Genomic DNA, 10,192 nt, shown 5'->3' with positions numbered 1-10,192 from the left:
AGCAAACAAGCAATTCGGAGGATACCTCATTAAAGCTATGATTCAACTTTGTGTTAATAGCATCTATTGCTGCATAATAGGTATCAACAAGGAAACACATGGATGGTCGTGACATTGTTTCTCCCCTGTTTTCTTGATTGACCAATCCCTGGAACTGTATCATCCATATTTGGTATTGGCATATCATTTTCTATGCAAAATACTTTAACCTCTTCATGCAAAGGTTCCCAACCATCGTTTCTCAAATTGATCAAATGGTTTTTCACCAATGTTCTCTGATCGACCGATCAGACCTGATCGCCATGGCACTGATTAGGCCGATCAGGTTGGTTAATCGTTGACCAACCTGATTAATCGAGGCAGATCGGTAAAGTCTGTTGCCATAACCTAAGAACATATATACTATATAGTGCACAACATAAAGCAATAATAAAGGAATCCTTTGAGTTTTGATGTGTGCAAGAGTCCATAACTCCATATCCCAGTCGCGTACTCCATATTTCTTTTGACTTGCTGCTGAAAATAACACTGAACTGAAACTAGTAGCTGAAAATAAGACTTGGAGGCTGGGAGCTTGAGGCCTAGAGCAAATATATAAAATAGGGCAACTAAGAACATAATTAAACCAGCAAATCATAGTAGCCAGCAGCCCGGTATCCAACCAGTAGTAGTAGCACATAAATAAGCAAGTTCACTACAAAGTACAAGCTTAAGTGCTCAACTGAACAACGCATAAGCTCCAAGTTCGAACACAAGCAGCCATCTAACTAATCAAATCATCATCCAAAAGAAAGCTCCCTCCATCTCCTGTTGTTGCTGCAGTTGTTGGTCCTCCTCCATCTTCATCTTTAGCTTCTGAATCAACATCACTTTGTTGTTCTTCTTGTCCACCATCTATTTGATTATCATCACTGTCATCTTCTTCAATATCTTGGACAACAGCAATTGTCTTCCTTGAACGCTTCCTTTTCCTACCATAAGTGACCGCAACACTATCACGAGCAGCAGCAGCAGCCGCCCTAGGCATGTCACGACCTCATAGAGTCTGAGTTGCACCAATAGCTTGATCAACCCAATTGAGATCATCATCAGCTGCTTGAACTACTTCACAATTGTCATCAACCCATTCATTCTCCCACTGGAATTCTTCAAGGAGGAGTGGGTTGCATCTCGTTCCTTTGGAGCCAAGCTCTCTAATTTTCTGAAATCTATTTGCCATCTTCTGGTTGTAGCTAATATGCACCAACTTGTTCAACCTATTGTGTTCTAATCAGTTCCTCTTTTTGATATGGATCTGCACATGAAAGATAAAACAAAGGAAAAGTCACATTGGTGGATGCAGTTAGTGACAAAATGCAAACTTTAGCTAGTACTAGTAGTAGTTGCACTTATATGGGCAAATGCACTTCAGTTGCACTCACATCCAGAAGCTGAACATCAAAGACAAATAATCCATTTTGCAAAACTCTGGAGCTCAAGTGCTCAGCCACCATACCGCCAGGGTTTCATTTCTTGGCTTTTCGGAAGTTTGATAATCTTTGTAATCTTCTTGGCGCTAGGACCACCAATGAAACTTTCCCTCACGGTTAGCAGCCAAGAAATCTGGATTTCCACGTCACTCTAGAATTGGCAGTTGGCCGCCAAGATATATTGCCTTGGCAGTTTTCAGGCTATCCTTGGGTGATTTTTGGCCGCAAAGAAAATTACGGATTCTTGTAGTGACCCCACCAAAGAACTGAAATGCAATAAAGCGAAGTGAGCGTAGTTCAACTGGTTAGGTTCCTTGTGGTGGAACAAGCACACTAGGTTCAAACCCTATATTTGACACAGGTGCTCGCATTTACGGCTAATTATTCATTCAATGGTAGGCGACGTACCCATCGACAGTGAGGCACCCGTGGTGACTCCATCAATCTTGAGATATACTAACCTAGTCCTTCGGAGGTGTTCATAGGGGTAGGGTGCGTGTGCGTGCGTTCCACAGCAAAGGATGCACACAACCATGCTCACAATATTATCTGGATATGGCACTCCTTTCCTGACGATATGATCCACTCTGTAAATCTAGGATTTTACTTTATTTTTAATGTTGACCAGTGGCGAATCTATAACAAAATTATAGGGGTTGCTCTTTCGTATTGTGTTATGATCAAAGACATAACACTACAAAGGTACAGCCACAAATTCAATAAAACAAAATTGTTCTTAACTGTTGCATTACTTTGTGACCGAAAACCACTCGACTTGTATAACCCCAAGATCGTTTCGTCCATCGATGTAGAGAAATAAACCAAAAACTAATAACTTAATAAGTAAGGGCTAGTGACTAATCAGTCCACTTAATCACCCATGGACCACTACATGTTGTCTTTGTTTGTTCCTTCTTCCATGTTTCATTGTCGGGTTTTATAATCATCCAGTACTGATTGTTCGACGACACATCAGTGTCGGTTAGTGCCAAGACCCGACACTGATGAGTAACACATCACTGATGAATCTTACCATTTGGAGTGAGATGACTAGACTTATGGTGCGAAAAGATATCAATGCCATTTCTTTATAATGCCTGGCACGGATGCCGATCACATCAGTGCCAGGGCCGAGTCATTAGAATACCCGGCACTGATGACCCTAACCATATTAGTGCTAATTTTGGATATATGAACTTAACTTTTTCATACGAACTTGGATTGCGACAAAGTTTATACAAAAATTGTAGCTCTCGACAAGATCTATGATTTATTAGTTGAAAACTTTTTCATTTGAGTTCTTTTAGATGCTAAAATTCAAGATTCAAATCCCTTTGCTAACAAGATTGATGTATAGATGAGTTGGTAAGAAAAGGTGTATGTGAGGTAGAGGTCTGAGTTTGAATCCTTGCAATGGCAAAAATTATATGCACTTTGCGAAAATAGATATTAATGGTTGGGCTTTGTATATAAATGAGTAAGGATGGTATGAGTATTAAAAAATAGTTTTTTTAGCCTAAATTTTGAATTTGGATCCGTATTATCAGTGCCGTGTTTAGCCCACACCCAGTACAGATAAACCCATATCAATGTCGGTTCTACACAATACCCGACACAGATGAGCCCATATAATTGCTGGGTTTAGAGAATACATGACACAGATGAGTCTATAAAGATTCTGCATAGGTGCTTCTAGGCACATCTATTCTTGATCGGGACCTGACACTGATGAAATGGGTCATCAGTGGGGTCATCAATGCTGAAAGTTTTGTGTCGAATGTATTTCCGACACTGATGCTAGTTACGAAGTAGCACTGATGTCATTTTTTGTAGTAGTGCCCCTTCATTGCTACTAGTGTCTGCTTGCCTATTTGCTGACTTGTCTTGCTGGCCTGGCCTGCTCCTTGCTGGCTGTTGCCACTATGGTGATAGATGGACCGGGACAAGGAAGGTCGGAAGGTGAAGGAAGCAATGTCGCAGATGGACATCGGCGTGGTCATGTCCATGGTTCCGGTTCGCATTCAACGGTGAAGCCTAGTAACATAAGATGATATGTCTTCTGATTTATTTATCAATATTTAAAGATATCTATCATGTATCAACTATGTTTTATGAATTGACTTATATTTGCAAATTGACATGTTTACTATTATCTTTGGTGTATGATGAATTATCTATGACGCAAGGATTATTGTCTTATTTAAAAACAAAGAGACGATATTAAATGCTTGTGTTTGACTTAATTTATTGATTATACTATATTTTTGTGCGATTGTAGTATAAATATGGTATGTGTTATGATTAGTTGTCCTTACGAAGTTAGCATCTTAGCCCCATCTTCTTTTTAATCATGCATCCGCCACTGTGGTTGTTCTGGACTTCTGCTACACGCTACTCCTCACCTAAAGCTGTGCGGTTGCTGCTCTGCATGCAGGGCAGGGGGTTCTGCCGGGATGGAGCTGGGGCTCATGCCCCAACAAGACCCAAAGGTTAATCTGCCCTTGATGTTGATTTCTGATTGTATGCCTGTAAATTTGGATATATAGGATACATAATAATTGTTCGACAACAGGATGATCATAAAAGGCATTGTGATAAAATGTGGCTTTGTAAGGGGGAGAGACAGATTGGATCGATGACTGAACCGAAATGGCCAATTCTTTGTGCACTTACTCTATACTGCCTCAAATATATGGTCTATTTCAAAAATTAAAAGGATCTCCTGAAACTTAAAGTATTTTTCTGGTTATTGTTGAGAAACAAGGTAATGACATCGATATGTGCCTTGTGGTGGATTGTGACAATTCAATGTTGACATATCTTTTAAATGTCGAGTCAAGAGACATGTACTATAAACCTAATGAAAAGGTTAGAACATGATAACTAAGCAATTCTAATATAGATATGTTTTGGAGATGCATAAGTTCATAGCATCTGAAAAGGTCCCATCTTCCTTGTTTGTCTTCCTTAGCAGCTCAAGGATCTTTTTGCTTGTTTTCTCTTTTCAATATTATGAAGAATTTCCTGTACTGTCTTCCCCTTTCTTTCTGTCCATATGTCTGTGCAAGATACTTTCTACTTTATTGTTTGCAGGGTGAGGATATGTCTTTTTAAAAATGCAGTGGGAAAAAAATGGGTGTTACAAGTGGGACAAACCCATTTGTAGGCCAGGCCAATTAAGTAGGCTGGCCCATAAGTCACCCACTTAATTTGCCTATAAGTGGGTTCACGCCTTCACGGGCTCTTGAGCTACAAGCAAAATTATCGAGAAAATAGGATGCAACATTATGTATACTAAAATATTTTTTTATACTTTGAACACATATGTTTAAACCATGGCATTAGCATTGGAGAAACATCAAGATTTTAAATAGTGATGATAATATATGAAATTATTTTTAAAACTCTGTAATTATGTTGTCTTTGGCTCAAAACATTTCAGTTTAAATTACAATTGGACAAAGAGATTCAAGAAAGAAAGATGCTCTTAAGCAATAAAGTAAATTATTTTCAATAGTTCAGGGGTAAAATGAGCCTAAAAATGGTTTAGAGGACTAAGAGAGTAAATAAACTTTTTTCCTTGTAGTTTAATGAACTTATACCATTTCGTTTGAGGTGAATTTTTCGTAATTCAATGAAATTTCTAGTGGCTAGGGACATCAAGTCACAATTTTGGATATTTTTTACTAATATAGCATTTTGAATTTTGAGCATTGTTTTTTTCTTAAAATCCTTTTCTTTTTTCCAAGATAGTGATTTGGTATCTGGAATAGTTCAAATAGTTCAAGGGAGTAAAATGAACTTTGTTCATTGCAATTTGATGAACCTCAAAATTTCATACTAACTCATATACAATTTCCTTTGAGGTGACTCATTTGTCAGAACATCCAATATTTTTTTGTAATTCAAGGGAACTACTAGTTTCTAGGCACATGAAGTCACAAAAATTTGCACTTTTTCCTAACGTAGCATGTTGAATTTTGAGCCTTATATTTCTGTTGTTAAAAGCATTATCTTTTTCTTTTCTCAAAGGTAGCGATTTGCCATGTCGATTTGAAGATTTGTTGTACTGTACAACAAGAAGATCAAGTTTTTGGTTGGCTTTTATTTCTGGACATAGTTAATACGAGGGATCTTTTGGATTGAAAGCATTGTTTCCCAGCTCATGCGACTGTCCTTTGTTCTAGCTACCATTTAAATGTTAGGGAAACTCGATAGCATCTCATCTTCTCATGCGATTTCTGCTCCCTTTGTTGGAGTCAGCTGGGGTGGAATTGGGTTACTGCACAGAATTTTCATCAAATCATTCAATCCCAGCGTGCTTATTTTCCCTATCATTGCTTCATGGAACTTTTGCTCTTGGCAGCTTGGAATATTTGGAATGAGAGAAATTGATGACGCTCTCTCTCTCATGACCCGATCTTCTGGTGAGGGGTAACTCTTACTTTGATCGAGTGCGACGTTTGTGACGTGGCTACCAACTAGAACAAGTCCATGATGCCGTACAATCGCTACACCACAAACGATGTTGTACCAACCGTGATGCGCGGTTGATGATCCCTGCAATACAAACGAGATAACACTGCAAGAACAAGATAAGATGCAATCTAAATATTGCGAATAGGTGATTAAGCACAAGAAATAGTTGCGATTGAAGTGGTAGATCTAATCGACCCGGCAAATCAACACACCAACTATTGGGGGCTCTGAATCTATATACGCCAACTAATCGAGCGAGGACTAGAGACAAGGTGATTTGCACTTGGCAAAATTCAACTAAACAAAACCCGATTGTTCTAGAGGGTGTACACATACATTTATAGATAAAAATAGATCTAGGTTTTAAGTGCTAATTCGTGGAGCTGGAGGGAGACACTTTCGAGATGGGCCTAGTCTATTACAAGGCCCGAATTCGGTTTCAGTAACAACGCTGCCTTATTTTGACGATTTCCGTTGACTCAGAACGAATTTGGATATGAGACTGAATGCGTTTAAAATGTAGTGAGATAAGCTTTCCATCAAGTTCAAGATCACCCAGATCAGAATTGGCATGAAGACACTAGGTCCGTTTGAAGTCAGTGCTATCTCTGGAGGCCGAACTGGATTCCAAAACTTATTGGACTTTAATATCTTGTAGATACTCTATTCATCCGATGTTTTCTTTGACAATGTTTTATATTTCTCATATTTGGTTGTATGCATATACTTGATGGTCACATCATCAATAATTTGATTTTTAATGATGTCCAACCTGTTGTTCTCTCTTGGAAGAGAAACTTAAAGATAGATTTGAGTCTACATTTACCTACACTCATGGAAATTCATCGACCTTTGGTGCAATCATGGATTGACCATCTGTAATTTGATTTGTTTTTGGTTTTGTTTGTTTCTGGTTTTGTTTGTTTCTCTCTCTTCTTTTTTTTACATAAACCTTATTTTTAATATTTATACCATGGAGGCCTCCTCCACTGTACTTTCTTAAAAAAGTAACACTCCAAACAATCCAAGAAATGAAAATACCTACATGACTATGTTATTATTTCCTATATTTTACGAATGCATATATATTTAAAGTTGTAATAATATTATGGGTATACTTTATGCAAAACTCGCAAATTAACGCCACTGAAACCTGGCGATGCAATCTCAGGCTCTCAGCCCAAGGGGGGAGGGTCACTCATGTTCAGTTCATCTGCATGGAAGGTTACAAATCGTAGATCTTGCAGATAATTCAGTACAGGGAGTGGTGGCATGCTTTGGTGATGAGTACCATGGCAATGTGTGGGCAACATTTTGTTTTTCTTAGAGGAATCTGTAATTTTGTTTTGGAACTGTTGCACCAACACCTGCATGAGATTGATGGGAAGTGTCCAGGAAGATGAGCAGAAATCAAACTGGTGCAAGTTGAATGAATCTATCACCACTATAATTGCTCCCATAGCAGCCTGGCACTAATTCCAAGTGAGCACTGGAGCGAGACGTTTACATTCTCGACATTGGTCAATTCTTAGTTTGCCTTTCTACTGTCCCTATCATATTATAGCTAACTAAATATCATGTTTATTTTTTTAGATAATAGAATATAACATCCCGGCTTTTGCTCAAGAGAGCTACAGCCAATTATTACATAGTAGTACTCAAATAAGAGTGTAGTTCAATAAATCATTGAAAACACCCAATCAACAAAATAAGTAACGAAACTAAAATAAGGAGAACACATTATTGAAGTCTATTAGTGAATCTCCAACCATAATTGACAAAATTGCATAATTGTCATCTCAAGCTTGCAACATGCAACTTTTATAAACTCTCCGTCTTCTTCAAACTTTTGTAGTTGCGCCCAGTATCGGAGCCAATATGTTGCCCTGAAAATTACCTGCATATAAGAGATGGATGGTGATTTATCAAAAACCAAATTATTCCTACTCAACCACAGAGCCCAACATATTGCAGAAGCTCCTTTTCTTATCCACCCCCAAAAGCCAACCATAAAAAATGTGGGTTATGCTACTAGGAAGGTATAAACCAAAAGAGAATTGGACTGCTCTCCATAAAAACTTTGCATAATGATAATCAATAAAAAGATGTTGGATAGATTCATTTTTCACGCAGAAACAACATCTCAAACTACCATTCCAATTCCGTCTTGCCAAATTGTCTTTAGTTAATACGACACCTTTAAGCAAATACCACATAAAGATCTTAATCTTAAGCGGCATCTTGAGCTTTCAAATTATCTTGTTTCTCTCAATATAGCCATTATTAATTAAAGCAAGAAACATTGACCTTACCGTGAACATACCATTCTGATTAAAGTTCCATTTAAAACAATCAGATGAGTGATTCAACTGGATATGAACAATAGAAGCACACAAATCATGCTAAGAAACAAGATTCTGATCCACTAATGCTCTCCTAAAAGATACATTAAGAGAAACAGAATTCATAACACTAGCAATTGAAGAACATTTCCTTCGGACAATGGTATACAAGGAAGGATACTTATCTTTAAAAGGCAAGTTACCTAACAATTTATCTTCCCAAAATCTTATTTGTTCCTATTATTCAGAATCCAAGAACCCATATTCAAGAAAGTATCTTTAACTTTCATTAGATCGGACCAAAAATGGGAATCACCATGTTTCCTATTAACTTGGGTTATAGACTTTGTTTCCTATCAACTTGGGTTATAGACTTATTATAAAGATATTTTCTCTTCAACAAGTCTTGCCAAACCCCTTCCTCATTTATTAACTTAAATAACCATTTACTCAACAAGCATTTGTTTTGAATTTCCTTGGGCTGGCAAATAATATCCCATCTAGTAAGTCTGTACCTTTTCTTATGATCATCCCCTTGCCAAAAGAAGCGTGATCTATAATAATCTATTTTTTGAAGAACCCCTTTGGGAACATCAAAAAAGAAATCATAAACATAGCTAAACTTGAAAGTACAGAATTAATTAACACTAATCTACCCCCAACAGACATATGCTTACCTTTTCAACTACTAAGTTTTTTCTCTATTCTTTGTTCAATAACTTTCCAGTCTTTGTTACTAAGCTTTTTAAAATGCATAGGAATACCAAGATATTTTACAGGAAAAGCACCTAGCTTACAACCAAAGATATTAGAGTATTGATCATAATAATCATTTGCTTGACCAAAACAAAATAATTCACTTTTGTGAAAATTTATTTCCAAGCCAGATAGCTTTTCAAACACAGATAAAATCAGTTTCAAATTATTTGCTTGCTGTAAATCATGCTCCAGAAAAATGATAGTGTCATCCGCATATTGCAAAATAGATAAACCATCATCCACCAAATGAGGAATCACCCCATTTATAAAACCAACATCTTTAGCTCTCTTAATATCATTTTTATACATTTATCTTAGTTTGTCTGACGCAAGAGAGCATGTAACCTTTCGGTTACAGTGCTCAAGTAGCACATAGAACCTAGATTTAATTTCATATCGGAGAGAATTTCAGATCTAGTTGAAAAGAATTCACTCGTTAGACCCACATACAAACACATGTTAAGATCAACCTACGGAGGGTAAGCCCTCGTGTAGGGGGCACAGAACTTAAAGCACGGCTTAAGGAACCAGGGTTCATGGCTTTTCTCGGTTGGTTTGGATGAGACTTTTTCTTTTTAATGAAAAGTTGTGTAGACGGTCATTTCCCATTGGTCATGTTTTTTAAGTTTGGCTGACAACCGTATCGTCAACTGCATCAAGATTTAGATTTAATTAAGGTTCTGCTTGTCACGCGGATAACGAGTGTATATAATTTCTTAATTACCACTATTAACTGTGTGATTCAACAAGATTATCCCATTCATTACTAGCATGCATCTTCAGCGTGATCAACAAAACAAATGAAAAAAAAGGAACAAAAAGCTTAATTATCCTATAGCCACTGATAATGACTGCAGATGAGAAAGTCGATTGAATATCTGTGCTTTGTGCTCTGGTTAAGTGACACCGTAGCACCTGCTGATTTTTACGACTAAACTTTGACGGATACGAATCGTTCCAACTATCCAACGGAAGTGATGGATATGCTTTTGTCTTTTTTCTACAATCCGTCTACTAAAAAGCGAGAGACAAACAGATTAGCATATTGCTTTCTTGCCTCTCCATTCATGCTCCATATAACACATCACCAAAAATCATTTCCAAAATCTGTCATGCATGTCTGAACGATTGTATGACTTGACC

The sequence above is a fragment of the Oryza glaberrima genome, chromosome 11 (assembly GCF_000147395.1).
Source record: "Oryza glaberrima chromosome 11, OglaRS2, whole genome shotgun sequence".
Lineage (NCBI taxonomy): Eukaryota > Viridiplantae > Streptophyta > Magnoliopsida > Poales > Poaceae > Oryza > Oryza glaberrima.
The sequence above is the reverse complement of the archived record's forward strand: the minus strand, read 5'-3'. Positions refer to the sequence as shown.